At 43.2% G+C, this 15315-nt stretch overlaps 1 pseudogene; it reads right to left on the reverse strand.

Moving 5' to 3' along the window:
- Positions 1 to 306: 306 nt before the first annotated feature.
- LOC134321555 (uncharacterized) lies at positions 307 to 6922 on the reverse strand (annotated as a pseudogene).
- Positions 6923 to 15315: the final 8393 nt, after the last annotated feature.

Below are 15315 nucleotides of genomic sequence, written 5' to 3' on the forward strand. Positions count from 1 at the left end.
AGATGAAGTAACGGGTGGTTCATAGTTTAAGCAATGAGAATAATTGTGCTGTTGGGTGCCAATATTTGAAGGGGTCTCATGAGGCGCACAAGTGCTGTCAATAGGAGCATGTACATTAATTAGATGACTTCTAAACCCTGAATAACTTGAAAACTGCAAGCAACAACCTATTTGACCACATTTCAGTCTTAAATTTTTCCCAGGATACATTCCATGAATTAGTTTGAGGTGCCTGAACAAATGTAATGCTGTATCAAAGGATGAAGCACAAAGAAAACATCTCAACATTGTTGCTGCAAAAGCTAATTACTGCTTGTTCAATAGCTTTGCTCTCAACTCTTTGACTTTTGGCGTTTCTTCTGTTGTGCCAATATCAATATTGTACAAAGTAGTCTGCAAAAATGTGTATAGGCTGGATAGAGCATCATCATATTTCACACTGAAAACAAAGTGGGACTTGAACAGCTCATCAAATGCACCCAAGGATGTACTTGACTTTGTGGAAGAAGCTTTCTGTCCAACACTATGTAGAAGCTGAAAACCTGTGCTTTTGAAGTCCCTGTGGCCAGAAGATACGGCTGGGGGTTTCCTTCAATGGTCATGAGGTGATCTTCCAAACTCTGGCAGGACTAAAACACAAAAAAAAACACATATATAAACTATTAGTTTTAAAAATGTTGCATAAACACAATATTTGAAACTAGATCACACTGTCTTAACAAACCTAGTGAAATTTCACCAAATGATCTGTTGCATCTTCGACACTGATCTTCTTGGGCCGCTTCCTTCCAGATAGTTGTGGAGAGAGAAGATGCAGCAAGACAAAGAGAGAGGCCATGTCGCTGTCCCAATCTGCAGAGTGTAAGTAGCAAAATTTACTTAAGAATGTCTATTCACATTTCTACCTTGAAGAGGACAAGGTTACCTCTATATTCAGCCATTCATAACGTCCTAAAACTCGCTGTTTAAAATGGGCTGGTCAATACAAACTTTGCCATTCATCTAAAATATTTCTAAAACAATGCAGCCATAAAATCAAATCTTGAGTTAGAATACTTCAGGAAGTAAAAACATCACAGCATTAGTGTATGGGCTCACATTAAGATCAAGTTTTGCAATGACACAAAATGATTGTCACTGAAGTTTACTGGGGAAACGGCAGAAGTCGGCAGGCTATTGAGATTTTTAGACTTTTTAGATTTTTTTTACTACCCTAATGAAGTATAACCTGTAATACCAGGCTCATCAGCAGTGTCTGTTTCGTCATTCAGGGCAGATTTCAGTAATTTTTTTAAGAGTGACATCTCCCTGAGGGTCCCGGCCTCTTGGATGACCTTGTCTTTAAAACTGGTGTTCCATTTTTTCAGGAACCGGGAAGCAGTCTCTGCTCCAAACATCAACAAGAAGTCTTGCAAAATCTAAAAAAAAAGGACTACCATTACAATCACAAAGTGAATTAATGAATTATTTTTATAAATGTTTACCAAGTTCACATTTATAACTGACCAGTCCCTTAATGTCCAAAAAACGTGGAAACATTTGAATTAAGTCTGATGATTGCTGTGGGTCATGGAGCATCTTTTGACGATAATGGAATGTTTCTCTCATCTTTTGGAAAACTAGGTCACGGTCTGTTGTGTGGTGAAGTACATTTACATTTTCAGCATTTAGCAGACGCTCTTATCCAGAGCGACTTACAGAAGTGCTTCTATAGTGAACATTTCATTTCTCAAGTTTAGGTAAACAACAGTCGAAGAACATAAATCTGCTAAAACCTGTTAGAACCAAAGGTGGGTTTTTAATCGTTTTTTAAAGACAGCAAGAGACTCAGATGTTCGGACAGACAGAGGAAGTTCATTCCACCACTTCGGCGCTAGAACAGAGAAGAGCCTTGATGCTTGTCTTCCTCGAGTCCTGGGTGGAGGATCAAGTCGAGCAAGACTAGAGGCTCGGAGGTTGCGTGGTACAGAGCGGGGTTTGATTAGGCCACGAAGGTAGCTTGGGGCTGGTCCATTTTTGGCTTTGTAGGCGAGCGTCAGAGTTTTAAACTGAATGCGTGCAGCTACAGGAAGCCAGTGAAGAGAACGCAGCAGTGGGGTGATGTGGCAGTGTTTGGGTTGGTTAAAAACCAGACGTGCAGCTGCATTTTGAATGAGCTGTAAGGGTTTAATCGTTGACATGGGAGCTCCAGCCAGAAGGGAGTTGCAGTAGTCCAACCGTGAGATTACAAGTGATTGCACCAGAATCTGGGTAGCTTCCCTGGAGAGAAATGGACGAATCTTCCTGATGTTGTACAGGAGGAACTGACACGCTCTTGTCATGTTGGCTATATAAGGAGAGAATGTCAGCTGGTTATCAAGAACAACACCAAGACTTCTTACCTTATCAGATGGTCTGATCTGGGAGTCATCCAGAGAGATGACTAGGTCCTGGGTTGGAGACTGATCTCCAGGAATGAGCAACATCTCTGTCTTGCTGGGATTAAGTTTTAGATGATGAGCCGACATCCATTGTGAGATATCTTGCAGACATGCTGAGATGCGAGCTGAGACTTGCGTGTCTGAAGGAGGAAATGACAGAACAAGCTGAGTGTCATCTGCATAGGAGTGGTAGGAGAAGCCATGGGAGGCTATGGCCTTGCCCAGAGAGCGGGTGTAGATAGAGAAAAGAAGTGGGCCGAGTACAGAGCCCTGAGGAACACCGGTTGAGAGAGTGCATGGGGGAGATATGGATCCCCTCCATGACACAATTGGTAGGAGCGCCCTTCTAGGTAGGAGGCCATCCATTGCCATGCTGAACCTGTTACTCCAAGGTTGGAGAGAGTGGTCAGGAGAATGCTGTGATTCACTGTGTCGAAGGCTGCAGAGAGGTCAAGAAGAATAAGGACAGATGACAGTTTGGCTGCTTTGGCTGCATGAAGCTTCTCGGTAACAGCTACAAGAGCTGTTTCTGTAGAATGTGCTGCCTTGAAGCCAGACTGGTACGGATCGTGGAGGTCATTCTGAGTAAGAAAGGCAGATAGTTGGTTATAGACAGCACGTTCAAGAATTTTGGATAGAAAAGAGAGGAGTGAGACAGGTCTGTAGTTGTTAATGTCTGTAGTGTCTAGTGTAGGTTTCTTAAGAAGGGGAATGACCTGAGCCTTCTTAAAAGCAGTAGGAACAACACCTGATGTCAGGGAGTTGTTGATGATGGGTGTGATGAAGGGGATTAGGTCCTGTGAGATGTCTTTGAGGATGGTGGATGGTATAGGGTCGAGTGTGCATGTAGTGTGATTACTGGATGAGAGGAGCTGTGTAACCTCATCCATGGTGAGTGGGGTGAAGCTGGTGAGTGTGTTGGTGGGTTGAGGGTCAGTTGAAAGTGGGTCAGTCGGAGAGAAGGATTGATTGATTTTGTCGATCTTGTCCTGAAAGAATGTTGAAAAGTCAGTAGCAGTGAGAGAGGCAGAAGGGGGAGGAGGAGGAGGGTTTAGAAGAGAGGAAAATATAGCATGAAGCTTACGTGGGTCAGCAGCAGATTGTTCAAGCTTGGCTTTGTAAAAAGATGTTTTTGCAGCAGTCACGTCAGATGAGAACCTGGACAGCAGATCGTGGTAGGAGTGAAGATCAACACCGAGCTTAGATTTCCTCCACTTTCTCTCAGCTGCCCTTAATTCTCTTCTGTTGCTGCGCAGTGCATCTGAAAGCCAAGGAGCAGGGTTTAGTAATCCGTACCCTCGGTTTAGTAATCCGTACGCACGGATTTGTAAACGGTACTGTAGTTTTAAAGTCCGACCGCGGTCACGCTATCTGCGCTACAAGTTTTACTGTGCGCCTAAACCCCGTTTACGGTAATACAGTTGCAAAGCATTAAAGAGGATAACGCATCTCTTTACAGCTTAATGTACTATATATATACAGTATATATATATATACACAGTATATATACAGTATATATATATATATATATATATATATATATATATATATATATATATATATATATATATATATATATATATATATATATATATATATATATATGTTGGGAACAAAAGCACATTACATGGTCAAATTATGCAAATGGACAAGTGCAATTATTATAGACCAATTTGAAAGGTCAAAAATAAGCAAATCAAATTAGTATCAAAGCACTCCACTTTTTTCTTTAGAAGTATTAACTCTTTTATTAATGCAATACATTTCAGACATTTTTACTGTAGTAATCTGGGGTGATGGGATAGCAAACCTATTTACAAGTCAAATCAAAATCGTATCAAATGCCACCCCCACAATCATAAATAACACTAGTACTCATCTTGTGATTTTGAGACTATTTTACCTTAGGAATTTAGAATAATAGGATTGCAGTGTCTATTTTGTAGTCAAATAAAATAATCAAATCAAATTGTTATGAAATGCCACTCATCCATTCATAAAGAATTTTTACTTTAGTTCTTTTTATTTTAAGACAGTTGTACTGTAGAAATTGGGAGTAATGGGATGGCAAATCTACGTAAAGTGAAATGTACAGTATAAATGTCTGAGCCTCATAAAGTCAGTAAGTAGAAGCAGAAGTATTCTTTAAGAGTCTGATGGGGTGATTTGATCATTTAATTTGCTTATTTTATTAGACCTTTAAAATTGGTCTATAGCAATTCGACTTGTTTTAATGGAAGTTTAAAATTATGAATTGTATAAAATAGGTAATAAAAATAAAAATATCAGAGAAGGTCTGAATTTCCAAGTTTTTAAATTTACATATAGGTTGTAACTTTTCTTTATGGCACATCTTTGTGCATCAGAGCTGGGTTTTGTATATCAAGCTACAAAGAGATGCATTATCCTCTTCAATACTGAATGCTCACTGTATTACCATAAAACGGGGTTTAGGCGCACAGTAAAACTTGTAGCACAGATAGCGTGACCGCGGCGGATCTTAAAACTACAGTACGGTTTACTAAACCCAGGGTACGGATTACTAAACCCAGGGTACGGATTACTAAACCGAGGGTACGGATTACTAAACCCAGGGTACGGATTACTAAACCCAGGGTACGGATTACTAAACCCGGTACGGATTTTGCTCTTCACATATTTTTTTCCTCAGTGACCCCTAAGGGGCTCCGTAATATACAGAGGCACCGCTATATACAAATATGGAGTAAAAAACAGTATATTGTATCAGCAATTACCATTAAAATTACCACTACCATCATCACCATTATTATCAACATTATTACCATTATTTATCAACGAGGCTGAAGTTAGTTACTTATTCACAGCTTCTTATTTAGCGGCTGAAGTTAGTTACTTATTCATGAAGGGAGCGTTCGCCATGGACACACACCCAAACGCCACTAACACACACCCATACACCACTCACACCCATACGCCACTAACACACACCCATACGCCACTAACACACACTCATAAACCACTAACACACACCCATACGCCACTAAAACACACCCATATGCCACTCACATGTGTGAGTGTGAGTGAGTGAGTGAGTGAGTGAGAGTGTGTGAGTGAGTGAGTGTGTGAGTGAGAGTGTGTGAGTGAGTGTGTGAGTGAGTGAGTGTGTGCGGTCTGTATGGTGCGGTGCGGTCTGTGAGGTGCGGTGCGGTCTGTAAGGTGCGGTGCGGTCTGTAAGGTGCGGTGCGGTCTGTATGGTGCGGTGCGGTCTGTAAGGTGCGGTGCGGTCTGCATGGTACATACACCACTAACACACACCCATAAACCACTAACACACACCCATACGCCACTAACACACACCCATACGCCACTCACGTGTGTGAGTGAGGGAGTGTGAATGAGTGAGTGTGAGTGAGTGTGTGTGAGTGAGTGAGTGAGCGTGTGAGTGAGTGAGTGAGCGTGTGAGTGAGTGAGTGAGTGGGTTAATGACGCAGCCCCAATTGACAAAGCCCCGGGTTAATGACGCCTTATCCTCATGACATAAATCATAGGCCTAAGAGTACAGTGCAACCCAAGAGAGGCAGACCGAACAGAGCCACTCCCAGTAGTGCAGGACACAGTAGAGCCACATCCAGCAACACAGCGCCCACCAAACCCCAGCGTCCCACTGCAGCATCGACCAGATCCCAGCATCTCACTGCAGCACCAACCAGATTCCAGCATCTCACTGAAGCACCAACCAGATTCCAGCATCTCACTACAGCACCGACCAGATCCCAGCATCTCACTGCAGGATCCAGCAGATCCCAGCATCTCACTGCAGAATCCAGCAGATCCCGGTGCATCACTGCAGCAGAGGCTCTACCACCAACCCTCCTATGCACAGGTTGTATCTGGTATTAAACAACCAGACCATCCAGCCCTTGAGGAAGTGAGGCAGCTGCTCCAGCTCGTCTGCAGACTTGTTGGATAATTAATTACACAAAACAATATATCCTTTTTCTATTTATATACTTAATTAACTTAATTGTTACTGTTGCTTTCTGTTGTATATGGCTAATAATCAATATTTAATAGTTTACTTAGAATGAAATCTCTTACAATCTCTTTCTGGAACATTCAAGGACTATATTCCTCAACATTTGGTTTTAAAACCACAAATTTAGATTTTTTAACATGCATTTCTGGCCAAGACATTATCATACTAATTGAAACATGGTGTAAAGATAACACCAACACTCACTGTCCCCCAAATTACAGGGAAATTCTGCTGCCCTCTATAAAACACAGCAATATAAAACATGGTAGAGACTCCGGGGGGGGTTATAATATGGTATAAGGACAATTTATCATCATATTTGTCAGAAACCAAAAGACATTCAACACATATTTGGCTAAAATTAAATAAAAACATAATTGAATGTGAAAATGACTTGTACATATGTGCAGTTTACACCCCCCCTCTAGAGTCTCCGTACTATCAGGATTGTTTCTTTGAGAACCTTCAGCAGGAAATCAGACATTTTCAGGCCCAGGGGAATGTCATGCTTGTTGGAGATTTAAATGCCAGAACAGGCAATGAGAACGATATCATCGATTCTACTGGTAACAAATATATATTTAAACAAACATCCATCAACTTCAGCACTATCTGCTCTCAAAGAAACAGTCCTGACCACGTCCTGAACAGGAATGGTAAAGAGCTAGTGCACCTCTGTCGATCCTCAGGTCTGTATATTCTTAACGGTAGGATCCGAGGGGACTCTTTAGGGAGGTTTACATACTGTTCAGCTCTTGGAGCTAGTGTAGTCGACTATGCGATCACTGACATGGACCCCTCCACTATTAGTGCGTTCACTGTCAGACCACAACTCCCACTTTCTGATCACTGTCAAATCAATGTTTATCTTAAACGACTCAGTCAGCATCAAACCATGAAATATGAGCCCTGCAAAACATCCCAGTTAAACCGAACATTCAGATGGAATCATGACAGCGAAGTTAAATTTAAATCTGCTGTTGGTTCCTCAAAAATCATTAATCATATTAACAATTTTTTATCAGAATCATTTGAATTAAACCAATCAGGTGTTGAAAGAGCTGTTTCAAAAATTAATGGAATATATTATAAATCCACTAAAATTGCAGGTCTCAATTTTATAAACACCAAACCAAAAACCACAAAATGAAGAATGGTTTGATGAAAACTGTAAAATAATCAGGCAGAAATTAAGACATCTATCAAACCAAAAACACAGAGAACCAAACAATCATCAAATTCGATCAAATTATGCTACAAATCTAAGGGAATATAAAAAGATTTTACGACATAAAAAACACATCTATTATACTCAGTATCTACAAAAAATTGAAAACTCTATTGACCAAAATCAATTCTGGGAACTGTGGAACAACCTGAGCAAGAAAAACCCACATCATCTGGCCATAGAAAATCCAAATACCTGGAAAAATCACTTTGAACAATTATATGAGCAATTACCACCAGACGATTTTAATTCAGAACAGCAAAAAATCATAGAAAATCTAAATATATTAGAATCTACCATAAAAAACTATCAGAACCCAATTGATTACCAAATTTCACAGGAAGAATTGAATACCCAAATTAAAAAACTCAAATCCAGAAAAGCCTGCGGACCTGACAGCATCAGGACGGAGATGCTGAAGTGCAGCAGTCCTCAGCTACAGCAGGCTCTGCTCGGGTTGTTCAATATCGTTCTCCAATCCAGCTGCTTTCCTGAGATCTGGAACAGGGGGCTTATTTCCCCAATCTATAAGAGTGGAGACAAATTCGACCCCAACAACTACCGAGGCATCTGTGTGAGCAGTAACCTGGGGAAGGTGTTCTGCTGTATCGTTAACGCCCGGATACAGGCCTTCCTTACCGAGCACAGTGTCCTGAGTAATGGACAGATCGGCTTTTTACCAAATCATCGCACTACTGACCATATTTACACCCTACACACCCTAATCCACCAACATCTACACAAACTAAATCATGCTAAAGTTTTTGCATGTTTTATAGATTTTAGAAAAGCATTTGATTCAATTTGGCAAGAAGGATTATATTATAAAATTATCCAAAATGGTGTAGGGGGTAAAGTCTATTACATCATTAAATCAATGTATGTCAATAATAAATGTGGTGTAAAAATTGGCAATAAAATGACTGAGGTCTTCACTCAGGGGCGTGGTGTCAGGCAGGGTTGCAGCTTGTCTCCTACTCTATTTAATATCTATATCAATGATTTAGCGGTGTTATTGAAGCGATCTGCAAATTCCGGCCTGACACTAAATAAAACGGAAGTTAAATTTCTTCTCTATGCGGATGACCTGGTGCTGCTGTCGCCAACAGAAAAGGGGCTTCAGCAGCATCTGGATCTGCTGGAGAAGTTCTGTCAGACCTGGGCCCTGACAGTAAATCCTAATAAATCTAAAATCATGATCTTCCAAAAGAAAGCCAGATCTCAGGAGAGCAGGTACACTTTCAATCTAGGAAACACCGCCCTAGACCACACCCTTTCTTATGATTACCTGGGGCTCAAAATCAGCGCCTCAGGAGGCTTCGGTCTGGCAGTGGATGCACTGAAACAGAAGGCCTGCAGAGCCCTCTATTCAATTAAAAACTAATTCATTAAGATTGACATCCCAATTAGAATCTGGTTAAAGATCTTTGATAGTATAATCCTGCCCATTGCGCTATACGGTAGTGAAGTATGGGGTCCACTCAGTCATCATGACTACACTAGATGGGACAAGCATCCCACTGAAGTCCTGCATGCAGAATTCTGCAGAATGATTTTACATGTACAGAGAAAAACCCCAACCAACGCATGCAGGGCTGAATTAGGCCGATACCCATTAATCATTAATATTAAAAAAAGAGCCCTTAAATTCTGGATGCACCTAAAATCCAGTCCCACAACAAGCCTGCAGTTTCAGGCACTCCAATCCCAAGAGCTCTACCCTGAAAAGAGTCCCCTGTGTCAGCTGGTCCAGAGACTGACCAACACACTGACCCCTAACAACCCTAACTCTCTGACCAGCACAGCTTCCCAAACACCAATCAGAATCACCCAAATTATCAAACCCTCAAAAACACTTATCTGGAACATTGGAGAACCCAAACTCAATCCCAAAACAGACTAAACTGCTATCTGACCCTAAAACATGAATACAACCCGGCCACGTATCTCCTCACTGTCCGAGATACGAAGCAGAGACAGATCCTCACCAAATACAGACTGAGTGACCACAGCCTGGCCATCGAGAGAGGCAGGTTAAAAAAGTCCTGGATCCCCAGAGAGGAGAGACTGTGTGGTCACTGCAGGACAGGTGAGGTTGAGACAGAGGTGCACTTCCTTCTAAGCTGCCCAAAATACACAACAATTAGACACAAATATTTTGATCAGTTTGGAAGAGAGGTGAGCGGCTTCAGAACGCTGACAGACAGTGAAAAACTGGCCATTATTTTAGGAAAGGGACCATCAGCCTCCACTGCAGCCAGATATGTACAGGAGTGTCACACACTCCGGGACAGTGAGTGAATCACCAAATAAAATACCCACCCACCCCCCGAACACACACACCCCCGCACACCCACCACACACACATCGCACACCCACCACACACACACACACACACACTAATATTTTCTCTCTTTTTGTGTGAACAATTGTTTTACTACAAATTGAATATTTTCTTACCATTTTTTTTCTATGTATATACTTGTTCTTTTTTCAAATATTTATATATACTAATCTAAGCTTTGACAATACAAATATGTAAATTTGTCATGTCAATAAAGCAAATTGAATTGAATTGAATTGAGTGAGCATGTGAGTGAGTGAGCGTGTGAGTGTGTGAGTGAGTGACTTTCAGCAAGACGAAAAAGGACCGTGTCATTCGGTGCGTCTCACCACCGCACACGCTCCGGGCCAAGTCCGGTATGGTTTGGGCTATCGGTTTGGCTTAAAGCCCTAAAAAAACACTTTGGTGATCTGAGACAATGTGGTAATTTTTTCACATAAACATGGGTGGAATGATTATAGAATTAAAGAAAAAGCCATTTTTTATCAACAATTAAAAACATGAACATATAACACACAAGCGCAACGGCAAAGAACTACATACAAGAACCTCCATCGCCTCCTGCCTCACCTTAACTGGAGTCCCAACATAATTGTGTTCGAGAGAAGGCCCAGCTCCCAAGATGCGGTGCGGTCTGTATGGTGCGGTGAGGTCTGTATGGTGGCGTGCGGTCTGTATTGTGCTGTGCGGTCTGTATGGTGCGGTGCGGTCTGTAAGGTGAGGAGCGGTCTGTATGGTGCGGTGCGGTCTGTATGGTGCGGTGCGGTCTGTATGGTGCATACACCACTAACACACACCCATACACTAACACACACCCATACACCACTCACACACACCCATACACCACTCACACACACCCATACACCACTCACACACACCCATACACCACTAACACACACCCATACACTAACACACACCCATACACCACTCACACACACCCATACACCACTCACACACACCCATACACCACTCACACACACCCATACACCACTAACACACACCCATACACCACTAACACACACCCATACACCACTAACACACACCCATACACCACTAATACACACCCATACACCACTAACACACACCCATACGCCACTAAAACACACCCATACGCCACTAACACACACCCATACGCCACTAACACACACCCATACGCCACTAACACACACCCATACGCCACTAACACACACCCATACGCCCCTAACACACACCCAAACGCCACTAACACACCCAAACGCCACTAACACCCATACACCACTTACACACACACACATACACCACTAACACACCCATACACCACTCACACACCCAACTGGCACACCACGGGATGTACGCCTGCAGCACTGTGTGTCGGATAGAGTGATCAGCAACACTGGAGCTCCGCAGGGAATGGTCCTCTCTACCTTCCTCTTTACCCTCTACACCATGGACTTCAGCCACTGCACAGAGAACTGTCATCTACAGAAATTTTCTGATGACTCTGCAATAGTTGGATGTATCAGAAGGGGTGACGGTTTCAGTGTTCTAGACCTGTAACAACACGCAGAAAACAAAGGAGTGTCAGTCACTTATACATGTAAACATAAATATAAATATGTTCTCGGGAGAGTCGAAAAAGCTTCACGTAAAAAATAAAGTGTAAATTGGCTGAATGTACTAAAATACCACGTGTATCTGTGTTTAGCTGGATTTACTTCACGTGTGTTGATGCAGCTCGGGGTTCTCGGGAGAGTCGAAAAAGCTTCACGTAAAAAATAAAGGCTGGCTGAATGTACTAAAATGTACAAAAACACCACATAGAAACACCACATTTCTCTCTGTTATTACTGGTTATAAGTGCTTTGTACTGCCCAGATTCATCGCTCAGTGTTTTAGTACAATAAGCCACGTTAAGCGTTGTTCGTGCTGTCCGGGTCACGTTTACCGCGTCACATCACACAGTTCATCTTTTTACTGGCTGTTCCTCTTTTTCAGTCAGTATATCTGAAGCGACTCTAAACAATCTTTCACTATCTTGTGCACGTTTGACTGTTTAATTTTGAGTTCGTTTGAAAACAATTCAAGATCTACATTTAATTGTTGAAGTTTTTCGTTTAGAATAACCCAGGGTATGCGTTTAATGACTGCAGGTGTGACTGCATTTATTTAATTTATTTTTTTTGTTTTAAATTAATGAATGGTCTAAATATAATCGTTGCAGTATCGGCTGCATTTGTTTGATTTACTTTGTTTATTTACTGCTAGTCATTTGAGTGTAAAATACGGCTAGTTAATAAAGAGTTAATGGTTACTACTCACTCCATACCAGGTTGGAAGGGTAAAACGCAAAATGCAGACTGTCAGTTTCCCTCCCAAACGCACAGTTAGCGGCTAACGCTATGATCTTGAGCCGGCATGCAGCGCGCTGTCTTGTTGTTGTGGTTTTGGGAAAAGTTCACCGAAGCGTCACGGGGACCCCTGGGCGATCTGGCCACGCCCCCCAGGGCACACCCGACCATTTCAGGGGAGCCCGGGCGAGGTTTTGGGAAAAGTTCACCGAAGCGTCACGGGGACCCCTTGGCGATTTATCATACGGACACTGGGGGCGTAAAAAATATGGGTCCGGGTCCGGGCCGCCCCTCCCGGGCCCTAGTAATTTTGAAAATTGTAACGGGGTCCCCAGCCCCTCCGGTTCGGCGGGAAATGAGGGTGCAGTGGCGGACTCCCGCCAGACCGGTGGCGGTCAGAGTCCGGTCGAGAGGTACAGTGACCAGATGACCCCTGGACCACTCCGTAATAGGTACCCTAGACCCGAAGCCCAAGGTCCACCAGGGGTCCCTCTCCCCGAAAATGACCAAAATGTCATGGGGGGCGGGCCCCCATATAGCCATAGCGTCCCCGGGGTCTCCCGGAGCACTTGGGGTGACATGACTCGGAATGGCCCGAAACTCACTCCAGCGACCCTAGGGGTCGTGTGAGTGTGTTCGGTCACGACGAAAAGGCCGAAAAAACCTAACTTTTGAACCAGGCCGCTACGTGCCTCGAAAACCACATCACGGGCACCGGCTGTCCGAGCCTGACGCGAGGGCGGGGTCGCCTTTCTGATCGGAGGCCGTGGACCGAAAACGACAGCGGGAAAGCGACCCTAACTCGTGGCGTGACGTACGGCGGCGGTGCGCAGAACCAGAGAAGTCGTGTGGCTGGCCGTGAAGGGAGGGATGACAAAACTGTCCCTAGATCGCTCAGGTGCCATCATAACCCCAAGTGAACCCTGACACGAACCCAAGCGATGTGTCAAACCTGGGCCAAGCCTAGATCACCAACAGGGCACGTGGATGTGTCGTTTCTCACAAAACAGTACAGGAAGGTCACTTAAACACCAAAATCGAAACCCCTACCCTATAGGGCGTCAGAGAGCACGAGGGCGGTGTCAGATTGGCAGAGAGTCCAATTTGGAGCTCTGTAGGGTTGGATTACATAGTTGGCTTAAAATTACCAAAGTGTCCTCTTTACCCCAAGTGAACCCTAACCTCCGAACAAAGCCACTTGTCATATCACTGGGCCGAGACTAGATCACCAACAGGGCACGTGGATGTGTCATTTCTCACCAAAGAGTACAGGAAGGTCACTTGGACACCAAAGTCGAAAGCCCTACCCTATAGGGCGTCAGAGGGCACGAGGGTGATGTCAGGTTGGCAGAGAGTCCAGTTTGGAGCTCTGTAGGGTTGGATTACATAGTTGGCAAAAGATTACCAAAGTGTCCTCTTTACCCCAAGTGAACCCTAACCTCCAACCAAAGCGACTTGTCATATCACTGAGCCGAACCTACATCGTAAGCGAGGCGGGTGACTGTGTGTCGTCCGAAGGGATGCCTTAGGGAGATCGGTCTGACACCAAAGTCGAAACCCATACCCTATAGGGCGTCAAAGGGCATGAGGGCGGTGTCAGGTTGGCAGAGAGTCAAGTTTGGAGCTCTGTAGGGTTGGATTATGTAGTTGGCTCTTGCTGTCTCTTGGTTTGGAGAAGACCTCATGCTCAGGCCACAAGTCGTAAGTAGTGTGAAAGTCATCAGGCAGAGGAACGTTTTGACCCAATACGCTCTGAGGGCAGTTATCTACAGGAACCAAGTCCGGGTTCCGCTGAGCTGCATCATACCTGCGAGCATTAAACTTCTCAATACTTGCCCTTAGAGCACCTGGAAATCCCACGGGCGAGCTTCCAAATCTGCCACACACACACCATTACATAACAGAAATGTTATAATAATAAACACACACTGTAAAGGTTTTGATTTATTAAAGTTATTAAACAGTGAGCTAAACTGTGTGTGTGTGTGTGTGTGTGTGTGTGTGTGTGTGTGTGTGTGTGTGTGTGTGTGTGTGTGTGTGTGTTAGTTACTCCTCACCGTTACCATAAGCCCAGTCGTCATTGAGGCGATGGCGAACTTTTTGGTAAATGGCCGACATGGTTTTCATGTTGCTCTTCCTCCACTGACGTCCAAGATACTTTGTCTGCACTTTCAGCAGCTTCAATACATACAGCTGCAACATCGCCTGCTTCACCTTTAGCGCCCTCTTCAGGATTGGAGCAGATTTAAAGACTACTAACATGCACACACACACCCAGAACACTTTATTAGGAACAATGTGGTACACACATTTACTGATTAGATTATGAGTTGCAACTACAGTACAAATAACCTCTGTGGATGCACAACTACTGACTGTACATTTGATGCTGGTTTTAAAAAAGAAACTATAAGATATAGTGCAGTGTTTATCAGTAGGGTTAGGGTATGTAAGTTTGTAAAAGTGTCTGTGTCTGTGTGTGTGTGTGTGTGTGTGTGTGTGTGTGTGTGTGTGTGTGTGTGTGTGTGTGTGTGTGTGTGTGTGTGTGTGTACCATAGTTCTGGAGTGTTTCCACTTGGTGAGTTTGAGAATCTGGAGGAAATTAATACAGGAAAATAGATTTCTCCAACAGAACTGATTATTATCTCCTGCTTCCTATATATAAAACACACACACACACACGTTAATAAGAGGTGCAATGTGTAGTAAGGGTATATGTAAAATCTTGAGTGTGTATTAGAGACCAGACTCTCTTCTGTCAATTCAGGCAGGTCATGAACACAGTAGGGAAAATCCAGCACTGATATACTGTTCAACACACTCACAGCACATTTACAGAGTTGTTAAACTCACCCATGTTTTTAATTTTTTTATTATGATATTACAATTATTTGAAACAATTATCATGTAGACAGAGAAAAGCATGTTCACTGTAACCAAATGCAGCAGTGACTGATTTACAGGTTATTTACAGATTT

Source organism: Trichomycterus rosablanca, chromosome 10, assembly GCF_030014385.1.
Source record: "Trichomycterus rosablanca isolate fTriRos1 chromosome 10, fTriRos1.hap1, whole genome shotgun sequence".
In the NCBI taxonomy this organism is placed as follows: domain Eukaryota; kingdom Metazoa; phylum Chordata; class Actinopteri; order Siluriformes; family Trichomycteridae; genus Trichomycterus; species Trichomycterus rosablanca.